This window comes from Ammospiza caudacuta, chromosome 21 (genome assembly GCF_027887145.1).
Source record: "Ammospiza caudacuta isolate bAmmCau1 chromosome 21, bAmmCau1.pri, whole genome shotgun sequence".
Taxonomy (NCBI): domain Eukaryota; kingdom Metazoa; phylum Chordata; class Aves; order Passeriformes; family Passerellidae; genus Ammospiza; species Ammospiza caudacuta.
In genome coordinates, this window is record NC_080613.1 from 692,501 (window position 1) to 719,005 (window position 26,505).

Below are 26,505 nucleotides of genomic sequence, written 5' to 3' on the forward strand. Positions count from 1 at the left end.
AACAAACCTGATGTGCTGAAATGTTTATTCCAGAAGAAATCTTGCAGAGAATATTTCAGTGAAATCAGGTGAAAAGTATGACATTGATATAAAATATACCACCACTCAGGAAATAACTGTTAGTACCACTTTGTTTGCATCTGAGAATCGGCTCTAGACAGCAGAGCCCACTCTGGGGCAGCCGGCTCAGCCACAGGGCAGCCCCCAGTGCCACAGCCCCTCAATGGGGGACAAAAGGATAAAAGCAATGGTGGGCAGCAGGACACTTGCTTGGGGGTCCTGAGCTGTTCTTGGAGAAAGGGACCAGCTCTCTGGGTCGTGTCCAGAGCTCCCTGTGCCGTGGCCACAGAACTCTGCCAGCCAAGAATGGGGAGCAGCAGCCCTGGAGCAGGGCGGGGACACGACCACCAATGCCTGCTAACAACACCGTGTGTGTGCCTGGTGTGAAAATCTGCGCAAGCGTGGGAGAGCACAGGCATGTGCCAGTGGTAGGGATAAGAGCTGGGGCTGGAGCCTCCATGTGGGCACCCTGCCACTCGGTGCTCATGTCGCAGGGATGGCCGTAACCAAACGGAGTCAATGGCGCGGACACCAATTAACACATGCCACTCCGATCTGCCTCTCTGTGCCATACTTTATTAAACACTTTCAGATGTAATTGCACAACACTGTTCCACAATTAAGCACCACACAGTCCTGTACTTTAAAACAAAAGCTATGACAGTTCTGTACTCTATTAGCACTGGTAGATACTGTGTAATGTAGTAAGTAATTAAAAGCTAAAACTACAGTAGTGGAACAATCCTAATCAGGCTCCAATTCCAGTAGCAATACAAGTGTATTAATTTTTTTACACAGTGCAAGTATTTCAGCATTATCCTACAAAACCTACATGTTGCCTGCTCCAAGAATAACCAGACATCCTCTTTTTCGGCTGGCAAGCAGGATGTAACCTGTGACAGTGCCAGAGCAGCACCAGTGAAGACACCACCTGTCCACACGCAGCAGGGACAGGGGCACTGTGCCCGGAGCAGGGAATGCCCACGTCTGTCCTGTCTCTGGCTGCCATCCCCCCGTGCACAGGGCAGGGAGAGCCCCAGGGCACGGCCACAGCCGCGCCTTCCATGCACGGACATCCAGCAGCCCAAACCCAGGCTAGGGTCTGCAGCGCACAGCAGCTCTGTCATGCCCTCTCCTCCCATGGCAGTGGTGCAGTTCCTGCACCTGGCAGGGGCTGGAAGGGCAGGGACATCTGCCCGGAGATGCTGTGCTAGCACAGACTGACAGAGCAGAGCTGCTGGCTGTGCGGAGGGCAGCGGTGCCACCAGGGTGTCACCCACCCGGTGCTGGAGGTTGCACTCGCAAGAACACTTCCAGCTTCTGTCTCTCGAGATAAAAAAATGTCAGAGCTGCACTAATCGGCTCTGTGGCACCGGGCAGAGTGTGCGGCTGCAGCGCCGGCAGTGGCTGCGCTGTCCCCCGGGAGCTGGGGCTCTGCCACCACAGCCACAGCTGGATCGGGCTGGGTGCCACAGCTGGATCGGGCTGGGTGTAGCAGCTAGAACGGGCTGGGTACCACAGCTGGATCAGGCTGGGTACCACAGCTGGATTGGGCTGGGTGCCACAGCTGGATTGGGCTGGGTGTAGCAGCTGGATCGGGCTGGGTGCCACAGCTGGAACGGGCTATGTGCCACAGCTGGATCGGGCTGGGTGCCACAGCTGGAACGGGCTACGTGCCACAGCTGGATCGGGCTGGGTGCCACAGCTGGATCGGGCTGGGTGCCACAGCTGGAACGGGCTATGTGCCACAGCTGGATCGGGCTGGGTGCCACAGCTGGATCGGGCTGGGTGCCACAGCTGGAACACACTGTGGGCCACAGCACCGGCACCCTGCCACAGCCACACTGCCAGCTCAGCCTGCCCTGCCCGCTGCCTCACCAGGAGTGAGAACTGTGGGCAAGGTGGAGACATGGGCTGGGAAAGAGCAGATCCACATCCAGCACCACTCTGTGGAAAGGAGCCTGTCCAGCTGCAGCACCCAGTGCCAATCAGACTCACCCTCGTGGAGGGGGACAAGCCCAAGGACACAGAACAGCCCTTCCTGCCCCTTCCTCCTCTGCTGAGTCTGCACTACCTCATGGCTAAGGAGGAAGATGATGGATTCATCCAAACAAACACAAACGTTTTGGGATGCCATTCCCAGCTGCACACCAAGGCTCAGGGGAGTGGGCTCACAGGGACACAGCAGGCTTTGTCCCCTGCCAGCCATGTGTTTTCTGGTGCAGAGCACATGGACAACTGTGTTCCTGCTCTCTGAGGGCAGCTCTGGAATTCCTGAGAAGAGCCCATTGGCTTGCATATTTAAAGCTAAAATTAAAACCATTTCTAAACGCATAGTGGCATGTACGTTTCTGATAGGCTCCCATTAACTTTGTTATGCAAGTTTGAAGATTTAAACCATTACAATTTCTGTATTGTGATATAGTTGCTATGGCATCATTGCTAAACTCCATCTTGCATACCTACGGAATGGGATGAGGACAGAGGAACTGCAATGGAAGCTGAAGAGAGGCTTAAAGGACTGCAAGGAAGTGTGAATTCATGGAGATAATCCCAAGCTACCCTTTTGTCCTCCCTGGCAGAAGAAACATGAACAAAAACACAGACCCTGCACCTGGCTCCCTCCAACCACGGGGATCAAATCCAGCACTGCAAACACAGCACTTACTGCCAGCATGCGAGTGCAGACACCCAACCAGCCAAGTGACCTTTTCTCCATTCAACTATCTTTTAAAAGCAAAATTTGTTGTGAAGGCTCTGTGCTTAAAGAATGTATGAATTTATGTCAAATCCATCAGTCCAGGGACTGATAATTGCTTGGGTTGAGATGGCACTGGGGCTAGGCACAGAGAGAAGGAAAGGGAATACACCAGTTATTTATTAACTTGAGTCCCCAAAGCCTTGTTATATTCCCAAATGACAACCCTACTGGCATAAGACACTGCTGAGATGGAAATCTCTTAGCAGCTGCCTCTCCTGCTCCCGAGCCAGTGCTCCCCTCCGTGCCAAGTGATGAGGTGGCTTTAACGCCCACTGCAGGAGCAGAATTTAATGCATCCCATAAAAAAATCATGTACTGCCCTAAAAATCCAACAGCACTCCTTTGACATTCGAGTGCTTCAAACCCAAGGTTTGTATCTGAAGCCTCTCCTCTCCTGGGCTGGTGCTGTGGAGAAGCAGCAGAGGATGAGCCCCCCAAGCCCCAGGTCTGATGCATCCCCATGACCCCCTGCACCCAGAGCACGCTCAACAGTGAGGCCAGCTCTGCTGACCCTGCTCCTAAAGCAGTTTTGAGATTATGCCTCCAGGCTTAAATGGGACTTAAGTGCTCCCTTGGCCTTCTGCTGGCACAGGGCAGGTGATGGGTACAGAAAACACTGCAGGAATCAATAAAACCAGCCAAGGTAGTGAGGGGAGAAGCCACCTTCACCCATAAAGCAAGCAAACACACTGATTTTAAAAACAAAACCACAAAATCTGTGTTGCCACACATATGGTTTGATGCTGATTATTGTACAGAAATGAATCTGGGATTTATGTCATTAAGGATGAAAATCTCCAAGATCCTTGCAAGCACAGGCATCTTTCTGATACAAAAAACAATACTTAATAATTTTGACTGCTTCTGGAAACCAGCCTCCTGGCTTTCAGAGGGTTTTTTACGGTTGTTGATTCTGGCTTGTAAAGGAGAAGTTCCTCGGGAGGAGTGCTGGAACCAAGTCCCACAGCTATGTGCAAGCCCTACCCAGCAGAGCTGCCATCGGTGTAGTTGGTAATCCTAGATTTGAGCAGCTTTTCTGACTGCAAGCTGTCTGGGTAATTGCTAAGCTGTCTGCGAATTACTATTGAACTCTGTCCTTTTTTATCTCACTGACTGACTACTATTTGTTATTAGTCCAAGTAATAATAATATATTAATGTACATGCTTAATATACAGAAGTGTATGTTTGTACTGCAACTGCACTGCACTCTGCACTCTGCAGCGTGGGAAAGCACCGTGAGCGGAGCCAGCAGTCACACAGGGACCCAGCTATCATCTCCCCAAAGGCCACACAACCCACAGCCTCAGTATTCAGTGATTCCTACACGGCAAATGCCTTGCTCTGACTGGCAGTGCTGGAAAGCTCAGGGAACTTCCTTGCCTGGGCTCACGCTGCACCACGCTCTGGATGTGTGTCCAGAGCCACGGCCAGCTCGCTGTCCTGGGAAGGGCTGTGCTGGCTGAGGAGTGTCTCCTGGCACAGGGGCAGGGCTGGAGCTGCAGCCAGCTGGGGCAGGACAGAGGGGTGAGGCACGGGCACCTGGCACCTCCCGAGCTCCTGGCTGGGGACACTCAGCTCCGCGGATGTCCCTTCCAGCTCCCGGAGCAGTGAGTCCCTCCCTGAGCTGCCCCCAGGAGCTGATGGGCCACGTCTCCCCTCCCAGTTCTATGTAGATTCTATTAACCAAAACATGGTAGAGTTTCCACACCATATTTATCACTAGGGCAGCTCAGCACCTGGCAGCAGCTCCCACCTTCACACACAGCATCTGGGCACTGGACCATGCTCAGAAGCTGGTGCAATTCATTCACTTTCAAAAGGAAAGCTGGGAAAGTCGACTTCAGAGAGGAATTCTTTTTTGTTGACCTCTCCACAAAAAGAGCGAAATGACCTGACTAATAGGGTTAAACATCCTTCTCCTGAGGCAGCAGCTGCCAGCCTGGGCCAGCCTCAGCTCTGCTGAACACGCCTGCAGCTGCCAGCTAACTCATGGGGAAGCAGAGCTAGAGAATGGCCGTGGTCGATAAATTTTATTTCTTATTAGCAAAACACTAATCAATAATCCAAACAAATTTTTTTTCTTCCTTCTATATTTTATGCTTATTTGTGATGGGGAAAACAGACAAATTACCACTACACTGTCATTGGAGACTTACTGCCATGAGGTTATGTTCCAAGAAAATTAGAAGGGCCAAAGTCCAACTAGAACTTCACCTGGCTGCTGCCGTGACAGGCACCAGGTGTTTCTATCAATACATTAGGAACAAAGCAGGGCTAAGGAGGACTTCCACCTCTTACTGGATGTGGGGGCAATCACAGTGAGAAAGGCTGAGGCTCAGAGGGAACCCCCTGGCTCTCCAGAAGGAGGAGGAGCCAGGTGGGGGTCAGCCTCTTCTCCCAAGCGACAGGTCAAGAGCTTCGAGTTCAGCCAGAGGACCTTTAGATTGGATATTGGGGAAAAAATCTTGACGGAGGGGGCTGTCAAGTCTGGCACAGCTGCCCAGGGCAGTGGTGGAGTCCTGATCCCTGTAGAGATTTAAAAGCCATGTGTATGTGGCACCTGGGGACACAGGTTAGTGGTGGCCTTGGCAGTGATTGGTGAACGGCTGGACTCAGGGCTTTTCCAGCCTGAATGATTCTGTGATTAGCTGTTCTTTAATTACTCCCTGAACCTGGTAGTTAGTCAGAGTAGAGATGAAGCTCTTGATGGAGATGACCTGACAACAGTTAATTGTAAACTTGATATAAACAACACTTATTGATATATTTTTCTTAAATAGGAATCATGACCTGATTTCTCATGTTGTGGTGCTTTTCCTTTTTACAAGCTCATCATTCTGTCTCCTATAAAGACTGAAATTTCATATTTGTGTGATTATTGAACCATTGTACCCTTCCCCTAAAAGCATGTTTCTCAACCTTCTGTTTGGAAAGAAAAGTCTTACATTAAAAAAAAACAAACTCATTTTTCAAATAAGCTTCATATGTGCAATTCTGGGTATTTATGATACAAAGCTGTTACTGCTATCAGTGATGTCATCACTATCTTGATCTCATTCTTAAAAGTCCTCATTCTGAGACTTTGATTATTTTTTATCCTTATTCCAATGTAGAACAACTGCCATGTTCTTCTGAAATTGGCTACTTCAGCACAAACTGCTCCCACTAGAAGATCGAGTGGAAGAGCTCAGTGTGTTTGGAGTACATTGGCCTAGATCCAAATTCCTGAATCACTGATCAAAATTCTGGAGGCAACCAAAACAGTAAACCACAAAACAGTATAAACCCCGGCTATGAAAGCCCTGGCCTGGCTTCAGTGAGTGCAGAGGCTGAGCAGGAGGGTGAGGGCTGCGGGAGATGGGGCTGCACGCACAGGGAGCATCGCCGGAGCCGCGCGGCCGTGATAGATGGGCTGCAAAATTGTACCAAGAACAGGAAAAGACATGAACTTTCTGATTAAAGATGAAGAAGTAGGTGATTAGCAATCTGCAGGGAACTCGAGGCTTGGCCACGCTCTGCTGGTCTAGGAGACGTGGGCAGCGCTTGGCTGCAGTGGCCGAGGACCCAGCACGGCTCAGACCTTGTTCCAATATCAAAAGTCCTGATTACTGATGAGTTATTGGATATAGCCATCTCAAGGATTTTAAAAAATACACCATTTGTATTCAAATATTTCGTTTCCCAAGCCCCTTTCACTGCAGCAGCAGTCACACACGCTTTCTCATGTAAATAATGCCTCAAAACAATCACATGATAATTATTCAGTCCAAACCAAACAACAACTACTAATTAAATTGAATAGAAAACAGTGCAGCACAGAAAAGCCTGCAAAGGGCCTCATGTCATTCGCAGCGATTCTAACCTAAAATAAATGCTGTGAGCAGGAAGGTGCCATGTAGGGAGCTCCACCTAACTTGTTGTGCTGTTATTTGCACAGTTTTAATAGGATTTTTCTATTAATCTGTGACAAACCATGAAATTTTATATTTTCACCATGACCAAGCCATGAAATTTGCCAACTTTGTCCATGATTTACATTGGGTGATAGCTATAAGGTCTGTTATGCTTTTTAACTAAATAACTACTACAGCTTCCCCTTTGGATGGAATGAAGAATTTGCCTATAATTAAAGCAGGAATTGTTAACTGCTGGCAGTAAAAGTTTACAGCATTGTTTGACAGTCACAAAGATAAGCCAGTAAAACCCTGGAACGCTGCATCTACCTGCGCTTCCCAGCCCCCCCAACAATAGGGTTCTATCTCTCAGCATCACGAAATCAATCTCAGATTAGGTAATGAAATATGCACCAGCCTTTTCCCAGAACCTTTGACAAATCACACACAATCCTAAATCTTCATAAATCACGATTAAAGACAAGTATATCATCACCAACGCATATATCTTTCCATGCCTGACCCAGAGACTAATGAGAAAAGGCCTAGACTATCTCATCTGATTAATTAATTCAAAATGTCTGCTGTTATTCAAATGTGAGGCTGGTATTATTTGAATAACACTTGACAGCAGTGCCTGAAGATATCATTTCTGATTTGTGAAGCTGCTGCTGCATAACTGATGATAGTTTATGAAAATGTTCCATCGAAGCTGCTTTTCTTGGCACAACTGTGAAAGATTTTCTGGAGAGAGGGTTTTGTGTCAGTAGTTGATGCTGCTAACATTGTCAAATATTTCCAAAATCTGTAACATCTTGGAAGCCCTTTCTTCCTGAAGCCTTGTTGAATATTAGTGTCTTCGTTCTCTGAGAAATAAATATCTCAATAGATATATATATGTCTGCAGCAAAGCCAAAGGCAGCTGGGTCTGACCCTCTCCGTGCTGCCGGCCCCTCGCCAGGTCTGGGGAACAGACCATCATCTCCCAGCCAAGGAGGGGCTCAGGGCGCCTGCCTGCTCCGACAGAGCCCTCACGGGCTGTGTTCCTGGGGGCTCTTAGGGATAGTTCTTATGGATGGGAAGGAGCAGTACTACAATTCCATAGTGAGATGTCCCACTGGAGCGGTCACCGGGCACAAGTTTACTTCTGAAAATACTGGAGTCCCATCCTTTTCCCTGCGGCAGTGCCACTGAGCACTGGGAGGCTGCACACAGGGTACTTGCTCTGCTGAACACCCACCAAGGCAGGTGCCGTTGCCAAAGGATCACTGAGATCAAGGCTGTGACACCAGCTGTGCCACCAAAACCCAAACCCTGCCACTGCAGGCACCGAAGGTCTCTGCTTGCAGAGCCCAAGGGACAGCAGCCTCCTCAGGGTCTCAGAAATGCACACAAACCTGTTTCCCCTGCCTCCAGCCACTGACAGTGCTCCGGGGAGAGCTCTGCTCCCAGGGGAGTGATCTGGCTACCTGGGGAGTTTGTTCCAAACAAAACTCACAGCAAAGGCTCCAGGGCTTTCCCCGAAGTATTTATGGACAAAATGTGCTGAGACTCTTGTCCAGCACATAAAGGGAGGAAGCTGTATTTACATTTATTTAATGTAAATACAGAGCAGCACCTGCCCAGGCTGAGTTTGCAGTGGTGCTGGAGGGCCTGATCCATCCACACCAGGAGGAGCAGCTCACAGCACACCCCCAGCGAGGGCAAAGGTGCTCAGTACTTAATTTTATAGCACCTGTAATAAAGCCATGGGAGCAGCATTCTGCAGACCACTGGGCCTTTGAGGCATTGTTATTAGAAATAATTTAAATTACAACTCTGTAAAAACAATTTTTAACAGAAATCTTTGTTTTAAAATTTTCTTTTTCCAGGAAATGATAATAATCATCATGTTATGCTAAATACACCATAGCACAAAATACCTACAACTAGTTACAATCAATTTTATTGCGGAATGTGAATGTGATGCCAGCCTCATACCAGTGTTAAACTGGGCTGTTCTGAAGCCATGGAGCCATGAGCACTAAAGAAGAGGATGTAAAATGTATGGACTAAACCAAATATAAATCAATCATTATGACAGAAGTAGCACTTATTTGAGAGTCAGAAGTGAACAAAATATTCTGTGTCAGCAAAATGTCTCCTGTCAAAACCTGCTCTTTAAAATTTCACTACAATGTGCTGAGACAAATGTCCTTTGCAACTCCGTGGAAGGAAGCATATTCTAAATCTTCATAATTCAAACCTTCCCTGTTTTCGGGCAACAAAGCAAGCCTGAGAGGGCTCAGCACTCCTGCTGCTGGGGTAAATGCTGCACGTCCATCCAGCCAGCGCTCAGCAGGATGGGCTGCACCTCTGACCCGGCCAGGAGCCGTGGGGAGGAGGCACCCGCAGCGCTCCCTGTGCTGGCCATCCCTGAGCGGCCAGCATGGAGCTCGTGGGGGCCAGCAGACGCTGCAGAGCAATGGGCTGTTCAGCTGCCGGCGACTCAGGACCACGGCCTGCATCTCTGGCCAGTGACCCACGGGTGCGTGGGATGCACCCCAGGGATGCCTCGTGCCTGGGGCCGCCCCAGTGTCACACAGCCACGTCTCCTCCTGCCCCACCTCTGCCAACCAAGGGGCTGAAGAGGTGCCGCTGTACCCTCCATGCCCAGAGCTGCTCTCCGTGGGCCAGCTCTGGTCAGCACCCGGGGCACGCTGCTTCCTCCCCAGCCATCCCAACTGCAGCCTAGCAGGATCCCAGCTCCCTTCAGCCCTCTGTCCGTAACCTCCCACTCCTCCCTCTACGCCATTTAAAGTAGACCATTTATCTTTGATTAAATTATAAATGCTTGAGCCCAGTTAAATCTTACAACTGAGCGATCTGGGCGAATGTCGTCTTCTCTGCCTCCCCTTTATCCTTCCCAAACACATCACGCGTTCCTGAGGAGCTCTGCATTATGTCACTCTTCAGTATATAAAATAAAGGGCAGGCATCTAAATCAGATCTCTCTTCTTCCTTACTTGGGATGACAGCACAAGCTGAACACTTTTGGTGGTCACACTCTTTGCCAATCTGCCACTACCTTAAGATACATAAAATACCAAATTTAAGACTTCAAAAGGATGACTCCATTTATGTCATCGTGCTCAATAAAAAGCAACATTTTCCCATTTGAAAATGCTAGGGGAATGTGCAGAGGTCTGTGAGATGTCCCATACTGTTGGGAAAGTGCAAATGTAACAAAGGTTTCATGTTTACCCATTCAAAAGAAGAACCGTATTTTTTTTTCAGTTATATGTTTTAAATTGGACACAATCTGCCATAGTTTCTAAACCAGCAGAATTAAAGGTCTGAAATCCACTGCAACTTCTAAAAAATCAAACCATTGGAGAGGACAAAGGCAAAGCAAGGGCTGTTGGCAACAACCTCTTCCAACTTGAGTCTATTTTTGCAACTGTAGACATTAAAAAACCTGTTTGAAGATTAAAAATGCATAAAACTCGCAATTGACATTTATTTCCTGGAAAACAATCTATTTTTTCAGAGATGGTTTTTCCAGAAGATGATAAACTCCTTCTCCTTATGTTGTGCCTTAAGACATCATGCGCTTTTATCCTTTAGCAAAATATGAACCAGCTCCAAGGCTGACAATGCCAAGAACCATGACAAAATGGATTATTAATGAGAAACTGATCTCCAGAACTCTATTAATTTATGTCTTCCTGTCGGATCCCAAAGATGTATCAGCCCTCTCACTCAAAGAAAAAAATGCCAACATTGTACTTTGTTTTAAAGTTCTGCTTAGATGAAGAATTCATTATCCAAAGCAGTGTTGTGTTATTTCAGACTCCTTGTAGAATAAAGATTCTTTATCAAATAGCTTAAAAAGTCACTGACAAGTGTGAGGATCTTGCAAAATATATTTACATCAACAATTCAATGAGGAATCTTGGATTTTTAACCTTTTTTTTTCTTTCCTCGGCAACACTCCTCGCCTTGTTCTGACCTCTCAGCACTTTGGAAATGGAGACCATGAAATTCCATCTGTAAAACCTCAGAAAAACTAGCACAATGGTGAGCTTTTGAAATTCTTAATTGTACTAATTATTCCACTGAATATAACGATCTCACACGTAAACAGAAGAAATCCAATTTCTTCATTGAGCACGAACAGCAAACAGACAAAATATCCTTTTAAGCCTCCATGAAAAAAATCTATCTAATCTGTGCTTATCATAATATTTATGAAATAAAAAACAGAGAGAAAAAATTGCTGTAATGTACTCTGGATGACCTCTGCTTGTGCGAGAGAATGAAAACAGCCTTTTGCTTTTCAATCCCCATCAAAGTGGAGTTAAAGGAGGGACAGCATTCCCTTGCTCACTGCCATTAATCATTGCTTTCTTCAAGCAAGTGCGTATTAATTTCTGTCATCCCAAACATCATCGAGTATTGTTACAGCACCGTTCACTCCTCATTCAGCACCAGTTGTTACCAGTTTCCCTACACTGAGCAGAGACAGGGTGAATCGTGTGGATTTCAGTGTTGGAGGCCTTTATCCCTGGGGTGCTGACACCAATTAAGCCATTTCAAGAAGAAATGAGAGCAGGCGCAGCCCTTGGCGGTAACAAGAGCTCGCACCCAGGCCTGGCCGGGTGCCACAGCTCCCGCTCGTAGCGTGGGCATCAAATCCTGCCAGCACGGGCATCAGCAGCACCCCAAAACCCAGCCTGGGCTGTGCCACAGCTCCCGCTCGTAGCGCGGGCATCGCATCCCGCCGGCACGGGCATCAGCACACCCCAAAACCCAGCCTGGGCTGTGCCACAGCTCCCGCTCGTAGCGCGGGCATCGCATCCCGCCGGCACGGGCATCAGCACACCCCAAAACCCAGCCTGGGCTGTGCCACAGCTCCCGTTCACAGCACGGGCATCGCATCCCGCCGGCACGGGCATCAGCACACCCCAAAACCCAGCCTGGGCTGTGCCACAGCTCCCACTCACAGCACGGGCACTGCGTCCTGCCCTCACGGGCATCACAGCACCCCAAATACCAGCCTGGGCTGTGCCACACTGGCCTTCTGCAATCCATGACCCTCACTGCTGGCCTGAAACAAGAGCAGGGCACGAGCTCCTGTTCCTTTGCTCCGTTTCAGCACTACACATACACAAAACACAAATTACAGTGATTTTACCGCTGATATGTAACAAATACCCTAAATATGAAAATTAACCGAATCTGCCTGATTTATAACATTGCTCCAGCTGTCCAGCACCCTGCATTGCCAGCCTGACATCCCCTTTCATTTGGGAGTCTCCAGGAACTAAAAAAATCCCTCATTTCAATAAAGGTACCTCAAAGCCTTAAAATCAACACGGTTAATGAGTTTAATTAATACCATTTGTACCTTGCTAAAGTGTATGTAAGGATTTATCAAACTGTCTGGCAATAGTGTTGATTTTTTCTGACCGCTTTAGACCCAATCATTCTCCTTCTTTCAGACATTTACATCTGCTTTTAAGTTTTTATGGTTGCCTGTTGGCAGGCAGCAAAGTGGAGCTGTCGATGCTGCTGCAGAATAATGCAAGGTTTGTTATGAATTAAATATTAGAAACCTTAACGCAGCGGCCAATAAGAATTATTTGCCTTATTAAAGCAGCAGAAGACGCTGATTAAATTTTCATTGCATTGCAGTCTTTTTCCCATTTCTGCTTTCAATTCATCATTCTAATGTATGAAAGGCTTGCCGAATAATGGCATGGGGACTTAATTTCTGGAATGCAAATATGGCAAAGAAAATACCATAAATACCCTCCCAGAAAACATTAAACAGTCAGTTCTAATTAAGTGAATACTAACTAAGTAAATATTCTCTTAAAGGGAAAAAAAAAAATCAAGATATCAAGAATTCCAAAAAGGAAAACTCTAGAAATAAAGGCACACAAAAATTAAAGGGAGTTTTGATTATCTGGATTTCACAGGAGGAAACTAAGTATGGTTAAACAATTGAGTTTTCAGGTACTCCAAGAAATTTCAGTGTTTATGAGTAAGTATCAGAAGCCCCAGCCGTGTTTTGATTAACTGCGGCTGCAGTTGGTAGGTGCTGCGAGTAAATCCACTCCGGTGCGTGCCAGCTGCAGCGAGGCTGCTCCAAGTCAGGTGATCCAGATGTGTTAGTTTTATAAAGCAACACAGTGCAACAGTGCTCAGAGCACTGGTCTGGCACCCTGCAGAAGCAGAATTCCCTCAGGGGAAGAAGGCTCGCGTGGCACGGGCGCTCGGGAGGGCGCCCGGGTTGGCACTGGCACGGCGGCACCGCGCACGGCACCGGGGAGCGGCCACACACAGCCTGCATCCCTGTGTCCTATCCTGAAGGTTGTTCACGTTTCTGCCTTAATGTGCATCAGGAAGAAAATGAACTTCAAGTATCCATTTCCCCTAGAGAAAATCTCTTCCCTGAAACTCTGCAACTAATGAAATGGGGATCTATAAATAGCAGCATCATTACCATGAGAGCACTTGCTTTGTGCCCGGCTCTGCCTCTGACCCTCTTTACACTAATAACCAGTGGGCTTCCATTGCATTCCTCCATAGGATGATCAATATTAGGACAGTTAAAATGTGATGTACATTTAAGCCACGGGGTGTATTTACTCACCGGCTTGCTCAAACACGGAGCACAATGCAGCAGGTCCTGCCTCTCCCTGCTCACCCGTTCTACAGAATTCCTTATTGTCTCAAACGAGGAGAGAGCTGCTCTGGAACTCCTCTGACGGTACCAAGACGCACGTCGTGACAAGACAAAAGCCATAACACACCTGAAACGTTCCCTGATGAAATCTCTCGATGAACCTCATTAAAATGGTTACTCCATTCCAAATATTATCTACTGAGGCACCACTGTAGTAAACTCTTCCTAAATTGTGCAAGTGAGCATTTAATCAGGGAACGCAATGGTTTGGAAGCGTGGTTTAGGTCTAGTCAAACCCCCAGTATTTTCCAATTATGATGGATCCTTTCCAAAAGTTAACCATCATTTAATTTCACTGTGTACTGTAAATTCAACTATCCTAAAGGACAATGCAGTTTATGAATCCAGGGTAAAAAGAAACTATTTATTAATTGCCTATGGAATATTCTGCTACTGCATATAATTTATTGATACTGAGATATTTATGCTGCCCTTCACTAAAGGTAAATATTCAGTTACATTTGCATCTCCCATATACAAAGAGTTCAATTGTTCTGCTAATTTCATATCTCTTAAAATAAATATGATAAAACGTTCCAGTGGGTGGATGAGTTTAAAGGCTTTTATTCTCTGTGACAAAATTATTGATGACAACATATCATAAATGGCACTTACTCCATATACACATGTCACAAGAAAATGTAAAATATTAGAACAGTTATGCATGCAGGAACATTTACTTTTTAAATGAAAATATAACATCCCAATTTTAAAAACCATGTGGTTAAATCAAGAGAATGCATATGGAGAAAACAGAGGACATGAAATTCCACACGTGTTTGTGCTGATTTTCTTTTTGCTTACAGGTACTACACAGGTACTCAAATGTGATTGACTTTATTTAAGCCACAAAACACTGAGTCCCCCAGCAAAGCCCAGACAAATGGCACAGCCACACACAGCTCACAGCGCGCCGCCGACTGCTCTGGCTCCCAGAGGTACTTGTTCAGGGGCATTTTCTTCTCTGTTTGTTATCACCCTTTAACTTATTAAATATTAAACCAGCTCAGAAATCTGCATTTTAAATCAAAATCAGCAGTCAAAGGCAGTAAAATGTATTGAGAAGATCCTGCGCCGGCCAATTGCGCTGGTGTGACTCCAGAGGCTGCACCTCTGCTGAGCACACTGTTATCTGCTCCCGACAGCAGTGGGGAATGTTTGGAACACGCTCCCAGGATGAAGACTTGCATGTTCCAATCTTGTTTAAATCATCCAGACGTACCTCTGAGAGCCTAAAAACGGGTTACTGCAAACGGCATGGGCTTTTTGTATTTTAATATGATTAATATTGTAAGACACAAAAAGATATATGAAAGCAAGGATTTAAGAGAAATAAGCTGAGGAAGTAAAGCTTGTAAAATGCAACCAGCACCCTCTGAAAATACCAGGCAGCAAAGGTTGCAATTTAAAGGAAGTAAGAGCAGAATTCTCAGCACATGGTGGGGAGAGCAATGGCATTTTTACTGGGGCTGAAAACCAGAAGTGTTTGCTGATCTGTGCCAGCAGCTGAACTTTCAGGCCTATTTGTAAATAAAATCAAAATTGCAACTTCAGGTCCATGGATTCCCCTTGCCGTGGGCCTAAGGCGGAGGAACAGGCAGGAGCTGGGCGCTTCCCACAGCCGGGATTTGGAGAATTTCAGAGTTAAATAAAGCAGATTTGTAACTGGCAGGATCCTCTCAGCACCGACGCGGTTCTTGCTCTGAGGCAGCCGATGGAGCAGAGCTGCTCAGCGGCACTTGACAACAGCAGTGCTCCCACAATTGTAACCCTCAAATCCAATCAATCCTTGCTCTTTGCATTTCAAGCAGCTCCTGGCTGCCACTGCCTGAAGATAACTATTTTACCACCTCTGTCATGCCTAATTAACAAGTCAGATGTACAATTTAGAAATTTTGCAATTAACCTGCTAAAATATTGCTGGAGGATGCTAATTGTTATGCCAGTTGCCATAAAAGCTCATTTGCATAACTTATGTGTGAAAAACAATTATGAGCGGCGTTCACAGACGCGGTCCACAAACTGCTCCTAGCTACGGATGAGAGGGCCACAAAAACACTTAATTCATTGCCCACAAAATTATGTTCCCCCTTTTCTTAAACAGCATCTGTTTTGTGAAGCCATATTCATAGAAAATCCCCAAATCAACAATTAGGAGCATATGTAAATGTGCGATTACAGTTCTTTTTCTTCCATTGACAAGTTCCCGCAGCCGGGCGGCGCGGGCGGGCGGTGCGGGCTCCCCGCGCCGGGCACTGCCCGGGAGCCGCCGGCCCGACGGCGCCCGCGCCGCTATCGCCTCCCGCAGCCCGTCACCGGGGGCCACTTTAGCAACAAAGAGCCTAAAGTCAATTGTTTCTCCGGTGAATGGGCGTCTGTTCTCGGCATATATTTACCCAGGCGTTCAGGGCAGATTTTTACCATTAAATTGGAGGCTGTAGAACATGGTTGTTGTACAAATATTTACATTAGTGCTGACCACGGCCTTATTGCGGCACTCGGAGAGAACAATATCGGCAGCTCCGTCACCCCGGTTTGGAGGCCCGAGGCTCGCTGCAGGCCACGAAGCCGGAGCGCCGCTCGCCCTGCCCGTGGAGCGATCAGCTAATTCCATCGGACAGCAGCCGGTGCACGGCATTTCCACCAGGCCCCACCGTGCCACAGTTCTAGGGCGGGAAAACAAATGTCCCTTTTTTGTTCCATGGAAAACAGGACACAGACTCTGTGATTTTGGGTCTCCTTTTGCTCAGGCAGTTCACTCAGCAAGTGCTCCCAGCCCAGTAAATACGACTAAACTAAAGAAGAACTTGAGTCTGGAGCCCCACAACACCCAGCTGTGTGGTTCAGCACCGATGGCATCGCGCCGACACACAGCAAGATGATGTCACTTGCACCGCTCCAAAATATTAGAGATTCAAAAGTTACATAACAATCTCGGTGATTAAACAGCAGCTGTTATGATAATCAGTCAGTAAAAGGAAATGGATTTGTTTAGTGTTAGCAACTACAATATTATTAGATGCTGGGTATATTGAAAGGAAGAAATATTTCCTTTATTGAACGCAAAACACTATAAATTTAGGTAAACCGAAATTAGTTCATGTAATACACTGACATCCAAGAATTTATGTATAAAGAGTCTATCATTTAATTTTCAGACATTCAATTTCTATACTTGGTCACAGTCAAAAGGTCAAGAACCAACAAGTCAATAAGTTCCCAAGCTCCATATTGATATCACGTCACTGCCCTAACACGTGGAGGGGAAGCAAGAAATAATTCACAAAAAAATCCTCAGCTGCCTTTGGAGGGCAAATCTCCCTCAGCATCACATGACAGTGCTAGGCACCCCGAGAGCCCCACCAGTGCCAAAACCTCCCCAGCCCTGTGGCACTGGAGGCGTCGGGCAGGGCTGTGGTGCCCACACCCCAGCGCCCACTCTGCCATCCTCGGGCTTCCTTTCCCCTCTTCACCCAGCGCAACACAAGAAAGAAATACGAGGTAGAAAAACTGATAGTTCCCCCTCTATTTGAATAACAAGTGAAATCCTAAAAATCCCTCCACTGCATGTTATTACCAAGTGTATCTCCAGGTTTTATAGTGACAGGACTGTGCTATAATTTCTGAGAAAACCTCGGCATAAAGCTCCATAAACCCAACCACTCCTGTAATGTATCACCTTATCTAGTGCACAATCATTTCCACAACTTTTCATGTTAGTATAATTTGTACAAAAATGGTAATAAATACATCCTTGAAGTCAAATAAGAATCATTGCACAATCTACTGTAACTTGTTCTTACTAGTGACAGTCAATCACGCCACCAGGATCTCACATGAAAGAAAATAAGCAAACATTTGGGTGTTCTGTAATTACAAACCTCGCTAAAAGCACGCTTCCTTCTTTAATCAACAAATATAAGAAAGTGTGTCTGGCACAGCCTTTTGAGTGTGCCAAGCTGCCTTGAACAGCTACTGAACAAGGAGAGCACCGATCCCCAGCGACGGGAGCAAACCTTCTCCTTCTGTACTGAGCAAGCCAACCACCAAGGCACGAAACCGTGATATCCTTTAAGAAAGGTCTAACCATGGAGTAAAAAACATTCCTGATTAAAGCCAAGAAAAGAAGAAGTCTAAGGAAAGCTTAATTTCTTCATCTCCAGGAGGTACAACTCATCTGCGGCCAAAGCAGAATGAAGTGGGTACTGTAAATTTACCTCTGACATAACAATTTTAATTAAACCAAACAGTCGATAAAAATATTCCTTTTTATCATACAGCACCAAGTCAAGACAACCTTCACAAAAAATCAGATGGATAGCATTCCCATTTTAGAGATAAGAGAAGCAAGCTGTTGAATTCAGTTCCATGAGGCGGTGGTCGAGCTCAGGGTCTGCCCTACCGAGGTCACCACGTCCCTCCTCACCACATCCCTTACAGAAACCTGGGGAGGAAGCTTTCTTCCCCAGCCAACAGCAGCACCAGGACCCAAACCAGCAGCGCCAGGATTTCCTCTCCAGCACCATCTTCTCCTGAAACAACCCCATCAGGGGTCTACTGGTAAAGTTAAGGTTGGCTTCAGAACATTTTCATTACTTAGTTCTTTTGTTCGACAATCTGAAACCCAAAATGAGCAGCTGGAGCCCAGCAACGCTTCCTTTAGCTGCCTGTGAGAACTGACTTTGCAGTGTCGGGTGATGTTTTGTTCCTTCCAGTATCAAAAAGGTTCACTATGACAACTAAAGTTTTGGGTTATACATTGCTGACGGGATTCTTGGGGCCAGGCTCTGGGGAGCTGTGGGTGACCAGGGCCGTGGTGCTTCCCATGAGAACGGCGCTGGAGGAGCACGGCGGGCAGGGACCCGCAGCACACGTGCCACTCGTCCCGCGCCGCCGTGGAACCCCCGTGGCTCCGGGGAAACCGCCGCGCTTTGTGTCTCATGTGCTTCATGTTAAAAATTTCCCAACAGTGATAGACTTCAGCTGCCAGGATCAGGGAGAGCATGTGCATCCAGCATGAACAGCCCCCGCACGCAGCTCTGGGCCATTTTTTTATCCTTTTTCCTTTCTTTTAAATAACTATTGGGGCTCATAACAAGCACTGTCAGTCCAGCACTGCTCCCCTGATTGACTTTGCGACAATGATCTGTGGAGGAGATGGGCACTCAACCAGCCACTCTGCTGCACTCAGGCAAAGACGACTAGAGAGGCTCGGCTTGGGTTTGCTTTGGGTTTATTTTTTGCTAAATTTTTGTTCAGTTTCCAGAATTACTTCTCTGATTTTTTAAAAAACAGTATTGCAAAACCAAAATTAATCACAAAACTGTAGCAAAGCAACTCAGAGGCTGAATGAAAACCACACATGCACACACACACCAGAACTCCAGTCCTCAAAAAACAAAGGGAAAATTGAACTGTATCAGAACATCTCATCTTTGAGCCATCCTGGAGCATCCTGCTACAGCAGAGGTCTCAGCACAGTGATCTTATGTATCATATATGCTCTAATAAATAGGTTCAATGAGTTGAGTTAAGGGCAGAGTTTAACTATTAACTCTAAATTCCCTCACTCTTATGGCTGTAAGTCAATCCCTTAATGTTACTTTAACACAATTTCTGACAGTTGAATAAAATCTATGGTCAATATCACAACCCCTTCTTTGCTAAAGGAAGGAAAATACATGTGCGATTTGCATCAGAAATGGTGGGAAAGCTGTGGGTGAGTGGGGGTGACAAATGTCCACAGCCCTATTGGCCAGGAATCCGAGCCTTCCATTTGCCCTCAGCTAGCTGGGCCCTCACACCAATCCCCAAAACAACAGAACTGGCAAAACCACCTCCACACAGGTACAGCTCTCAGCACGGCAGCTGGGAGCAGGCAGAGACATTAGAATACAAAGCTGTAAGATATATCTAAAATAATCCCACAAAAATCAGATGACACAAAGAATTCTAATACTTTCCTTTTGTTAAGATACAGTAACTGAGAATACAATGAAATTCTTCATGTTCAGTATCTCCCATTAGATCAATTAATATTCAGAGAAAGGCTTTAACATGAAGTTTAAATAATCATAGAAGGAGAAAAAGAACCACCAATGTTCTAGAAGCTTCTCTAGACCTTTCAATCAATTTTATTTATATGCAAAACCAAGAGAAACTCAGAAAAAACAAAGCTCCTCCTGATGCTAAAGCTCTCAATTTACTGACAGGCAAATGGCTTCATGCTGCCACTTAATCTCATTTCTTGCATAATGCCCTCTAATTAGCATATCAAAGTGAATTAATACTTCTAGGGCATTAGCAATGGGAAAATCTGCTCCAGGCTTCACAATAGCAGTTAAGCAAGAGCCAAGAAATCCTCAAAAACACCACAAACCACTTTGCATTGCAAAACTGTTCAATTTATTTATCCTCTCTCTCTAAACACTTTTACCGCACACTGTTTTACTACTGTTCACCAAACAAAACGATAATTGCCAAAGTTACCAGCATCTGTAATGCCTGTTTAGAATCTTAATTTAGGTTGTGTACTTGAAGCTCTCTAGATGCTTCCATTGACCCCGTCATACACCACAGGACAAACTGGAAAACTGTTGTTCTTTTAAAAAATGCTGTCAGGATAATATTATTAAATAACCTTTTCCACTTACAATAAATGATTAAAAATTAAACAATCTATGACAAAGCCACCTGCTGGACAATGAGGAATGAGAGATTGGCTCTAAATGTTGATGCATGACTGAAGTATAGCAAAAGGGTTTGACCTGTAAACACATGATACAAACCCACCTCCCTTCCAGGTGATGGATTTGTATTACATGGGATATTCAGTGATTCACATTGTTGCAGTCCCTGTGACTGTGCAATACGCACTGAACTGATCATTAACAAAAGAACTGAAACACCTAAAAGGGCATAAAATTAAAGTAAGTGCATAATGATTTTTACTTTATGCTTTTATGCAAAACATACTATTTTTATTCAATTCCTGATGCAATAAACACGTTTGAGCTGTTACAATCAGAGATCGGAGCTTTTCTCCTTTAAAAAATGTTTTTAGAATCCGCATTCAATCACAGGTCACTTTGCAAAATATAAATTGTAATTTATAAACAAGGTCTAAAAACCCTGAAACTTCATCACCTTAGGGCTCCACAGCAGTCTTTAAAAATAGAAATAGACCACCGAGGGGAAAAAAAAAAAACAACAAACACCTAAACCCTACCTCCCAACACCAGTACTCCCACCCTGAGCCCAGGAAGGGCCTGGAGCACCAAGGGAAGGCCAATAACAAAGAGTAGAAGAAAATGCCGGGGGGCAGTGGGGTTTTCTGCATTTCCGTTTGCAACACGAAGGGGGGGGGGGAAAGTATAGTAATAACAAAATAAATTATGCTGGATATTTATCTGGCGCTTCGAGCCTCCCTAAAGAATGCGCATTACTGAAAAACCCGGTGCTGAAGGAGCAGGCTGCATTACCTTTCCTATTTAATTCCCTGCTTCCTCCCTCAGTCCCGGCAGCACGATGGAGGAGCTCTAATGTCCAGCTGAGCTGCACAATTCATCTGTTTGGCTGATGAACTACTCCAACTCTATAAAAGCATGAACTGTAAGAGCTGACAGAAACTTTAATAATTTATATTAAATATTGATGTGAATTATTTACTCCATTCACACTTAAAGCCAGGAATTGCCTACCAGAGAAAAGCAAACGTGACAAAAGGTCAACACGCTGGTGAGAAAAGGCAGGCGGTGTCAGGCATGTGTTATCTGAACCATGCTGATCACCTTGATAAGCGAAGAGCATTAAACATGACTGCTGAGCAAACAAACAAAGCATTCTTCTCGGGGTGTCAATCGCGCTCCGACAGCTCGGGCTGAGCGCGGCGCCGGGCGCCAGCTCCGCTCGGGGCTCCGCGGCTTTGGGCTCGCCCTCGCGGAGCCGCGGCCGCTCCGCCGCCGAGCGAATGCACGCCGAGACAGCAGGGGCTGCACGGGCACGGAACTGAAAACCTGAACACCCGAGGCCTCTCCGAACCGGACCGCCGAGCGAATGCACGCCGAGACAGCCCGGGCCGCACGGGCAGGGAACTGAAAACCTGAACACCCGAGGCCACTCCGAACCGGACCGCCGAGCGAATGCACGCCGAGACAGCCCGGGCCGCACGGGCAGGGAACTGAAAACCTGAACACCCGAGGCCACTCCGAACCGGACCGCCGAGCGAATACACACGGAGCCAGAGCCAGCACGGGCTGCACGGGCACGGAACTGAAAACCTGAACACCCGAGGCCACTCCGAACCGGACCGCTCTGCAGTCATTAATGCAGCCTTCATTCGGATTTAAATATTGCCTTGCATTTGTAACAATTTAGAGTGTCTAATTCTGCTTATATTTGTCCACGGTAGACTGCAAATATCATTATATTAATGCTTCACACAAATCAATGTTTAAATTGAAAAAAGACAGCGTAATATCCATATCATACAACTTTACCATTGAAAGCTGCAGGAACAGAGCTTGATAAATGTATTAAATCCTGTAAAAAAAAAAAAAAAAAGAAAAAAAAAAAGACTGTTTTGCATTCCCTACATGCCATGATAATAATTTATCTCTGAATGCAAAAATTCCTTAACTTACAACAAGCATCCTAAAATACACCACACGGTAACTGCTATAATTTGGTATTTTCAGATAAGCAAGCAAATGTGTAGAATTCAAAAATAAATGGAAGGACATGAAAGACAGCTATAAAATAAAATAAATAAAATTAATTCCTGCTCCTGGCTAAATTAGTATTGACAAGTAGGGCCAAGCCAAATTTATCCCCTACAGAAAGGGAAAAAAAAATCTCTGGAACCAGTAATCCCAGTACTCAAGGTGAAGACGGGTATTTAAATGCAACAAGAAGCACCAGCAATGGGAAGCACTGAAGGTAAGGCGCAGCCTCAGGTTCTGTGAGACAAAATACCACAAATTTCTCTAATGTCCATAATCACCAAATCGCCATTTTCTCAACTAGAGAAGTGCCCTGGTAGAAATCCACCAAAGAACCACGCTGCTGATAATGAATATGTTGGAAACAGATGACCAAATGACAACCAAGACACTTTATTCAATTTATTTTTTTCCTAGTAGGACATTTATGAAGAAAAGCAATGTCATTGCCATAAGGACAGTGCAAACGACCAAACGTTCTGCTGCACGGCATCATTTGTAATACATCTGCTGGCAATTAAAAAAATACATTCAAAAGTACAACCACTGGGTCGGTGACAAACCTTGGTACTGAAGCATGAGATGGAAGCAAAAGCTAAACAATTTAAGCTGAGCTGGATGCGCATAGACACCCAGCACTGACTTCTTCAGGTAGTCAGGGAACAACAAAATATGTATTTAGCAGCTTGGAAAAAAAGACAGGACCGTACATAAATATCTTAAAGAGCTAAAGTAAGTAACAATAACATCATAGCTGATATTTAGAAATAGCCAAAATGCACACACACACTCCCCCACACACGCACACGTATGTATGCCATCAGTGCCATTCCATTGTTCCATCTGAGTCCTCTCAGGCTCCGGCAGGACTGAGGGTGACAGCGCATTGCTGAGAGTTGTTCGCACTAAAGCTTGGCTGGAAAGTTGCAATTGGCGCAGGGCAAGGGCAGAGCGCTGCGCCCGGCTGCTCCAGCGCCGCGGTGCCGACAGGGATTAACATTTCCCCACCGTGCCAGAAGCACGCAGGGCCGGCTGCTCCGAGGAGCGCCCCGGCCGCGGCCCCGGCCCCGCAGCGCATTGACAAGGGGCGTTCCTGAGCTCCTCATCAATGAGGAGCTCTGCAGCCGGGCGGGCCCGATGCTGCCCTGCCACCACAGGCACGGCTGCTCCGAGGAGCGCCCCGGCCGCGGCCCCGGCCCCGCAGCGCATTGACAAGGGGCGTTCCCGGCCCGCTCATCAATGAGGAGCTCTGCAGCCCCGCCACCACAGGCACGGCTGGTCACAGCTGTAGCAATAAAAATAAAGGTAACTTACACGGGAACAGCGAGGAATTAACCCCGTGGCTAACGCGCGGTTTGTCTGGTTTGCAGAGCTTTTTTTGTTCATTCTTTAACACCGAAATCCATGCAAGGGGAGAACGTTCTTAATGAACATTTTCATCCTCTCTTTAGACATAAAAAATAGTTGCAGCAGCCCGCGCAGCCGAGCAGGCCTTTCGCTTCCCCTGCGGACACCTCCTGCAGTCGAGAAGTTCATTAAGTTTTATGATCTTCCCAAGTCAGTCCTGCTTATAAGCCTCACAAAGGCCACAAATCTGGCAAACCATCATGTATGCCATTAGGCTTTACTAGGAAATGAATGCTATTTAGGGGTGGTGGTGACAGTAAATTCGGGGTTGGTTGGCAGCTATCATTGTTGCTGCTGGACTTGGGGAAATAAATAAATAAATAAATAAATAAATAAATAAATAAATAAATAACTGTAGATGTGTGCACCGTTATGCACATGAATTCAGACATTTTTATAAACATATAATCCTGTCTCTACAAATTACTTTTAAAGAGAAAACCCCAAATTATCTATCGGTGCAGTCCAGGACCTAATAATATATTGCTCCATTGGGAAATAATTGCAATTCTCTAAGATATTTTAAGACTACAAGAATTAATATATTTTCAGTCCTTTCTCCATAAGAATAACCACGACCCCAGGTTGAGCAACATCCTGGAGGAAACTTAATAAAATCACCAGTCGGTAGGTGTTTTAGTCAGTAAAAAAGAGCCATTAAAAAAACCAAACGATGGTGCAAATCAGTTTTTGATTCCTTCTGGCAGGACGTGAGGAAGCGGAGTGTGACACAGGTATGCAACAGATGTGAGCGTGTGCCCAGTGACACCTCAGAGCACAGCCAAAGGGAGCCAGCGGCTCCTCACTCGCTCATCTTCCTCTTTATTGGAGGGGCTTCCAAAGAACTCTGGTATAATTTTTCTTTGAACTAATTAAAGCCAGAGGTGGCAGTTTCTTTATGAACACCGTGCTACCTTGTGGTTGCCTCTCAGAATACACACAGCTATTAATAGCTGTAAAGCACTTAAATGTATTATGCAGCACTTTTGAAAATGTTAAAATGTTAAAAAAGAAATGTCAGGCTAAATTCAGTAACTCAGTGATTTGCTTTGTACATGGTAAATACCTCACAGGGAGAAAAAAAAAATCTTCAGCTCCTGACCCTGTGTGAGGCTTTCAGAAATGAGATGCATCCATTAACCCTTGCTGGGAAGTGACAGAGTGGCTCCATGCAAACTGAGGATTCCTCCTTGTGCTCTCTCCCATCCAGTCTCACAAAGTCTTTGCTGACTGTACTGAAACTACTAAAATGCAAATAAATACATAATTCAATATAAAAATCACTTAAATATCACATTACTTGTTTCTGAACAGATATGACTTCCTCACCTCTGGAGGAAGGCAGTGATGAAGCCATCACAGCAATTCCCACACCCAGGTAAACTTTGGTTCTGATCAGGAAGAATTAAACACCAGCACATGACCCCATGGGAGGCAGGTTTAAGCACCTGGCAATTGTCAGACCACAAGACACGGAGAGAGGGACACCTCTGCTGTAAATGCATCTCAGACCCTTCCTCGAGCTTCCAGTTTAGAATTGTTTGAGCCGTTCCCTCCAAGAACAGCTTCCAGAAAACGGGCTACAATTTATTTTCACGTTTTCTTTGCTTTAGCACACTAAGTAAAGCCTGAACAGACATTTCACCTCAACTGGGAGACCCTGAGTGAAGGTCCCCTTCCGGAAAGAGTTTTTGGTGGAGGTGTGGATCCATCTCCATCAATCACTCAGAGCATTAATCGTGTCCCTCCCGTGCTGCGGGGCTGGCAGGAGCTCGCCTTTGGGCAGGCAGACGCCTTCACTCTTTGTTGGTCCTCACAAAAGAGAGATAACTTGAAAACTTGCTCTACTTCTTGCAGCACAAATACAGGCTCCCAACTTACAAGTTATCACTGAAACCCCCGAAAGGTTTCAGACCACAGAGCCTCTTGTCAGGTCCCCCTCGCCTCACAAACACCCTGTGCCAGTAATCCCACTGCTGAAAGGACTCGGGCTTTCTTCGCAGCCCACCTCTGACATGTGGCTGACTACACTTGCCTTTCAAAACACTGAGGGTAAGCCCTCTGCAAATAAAGTGACCGCGGGACCTGCGCCTGCCTCCTTAATTGAAATGTGCCTCCTACAAATGTCTCAACACCGAGGGCAGGTTGCTCTCTGGCTCGGGAGCAGGACGGGCAGAGAAGTTTAGGGCAAGGAAGGAAACAAACACGAGCCGAAGGAAAGGGGTTACGAGCCGGCCGAGGTGTAACGTAGGTAGGTGGGAAGGGAGAGGGATCATTCCCCTTATCCCGGGTAATATAATGCAACATAAAGCAGAATCAATCTTAATATTCACAACACAGTCAATACCCTAGCGCTTAGCTGTCAGCAGGAACTGAAGTGGATCCCCGGTAGCAAAGAAACCCTTGGACATAAAGCACCATAATTCACAGAGAACCAACCGCTCACTCCGGGCTCCACGGCTCAGATTTGCAATGATTTCACGTTGGGTTGTTTTCATCCAGGTTTATTTTTGCAGTGTGGAATTAAGCAGAATGTTATTGAGTATCACATAGAGCTAAAAAGCCAGGCAATGGCTTAAGCTATATGCGAGTAATTGGCTATTCATTTTTAAATCCAATCATAATAAATGTTTTTGTTATTGTTAAATGTTTTTACTATTGTTAAATGTTCTTACTCTCATTTAATATTATTTTCAGTAAATGTCCTTGTTCTCATAACACAAAGCAGAATACTTTGCGAATTTTCTTCTTTAAACAAACAAACAAAAAATTCTATAAATTCAGTGATGTGAAAAAATTGCAAAAAAAAATCTCCTAAAATGCCCACAAGAAAAGCACGGACTTTATTCCTGTCGCGTAAATGAAGACGAAAAAAACCCGCACTTTTGAGATGATTTTTGATAATTTTGGCGTTTAAAAACCCAGCGCC

The 26,505-nt window shown here is 45.9% G+C and overlaps 1 protein-coding gene across 3 annotated transcripts in view; it reads right to left on the bottom strand.

Moving 5' to 3' along the window:
* The window catches only part of PBX3 (PBX homeobox 3), a 102,890-nt gene that overhangs the window by 73,959 nt on the left and 2,426 nt on the right, over positions 1 to 26,505 (bottom strand). The window lies entirely within an intron of this gene.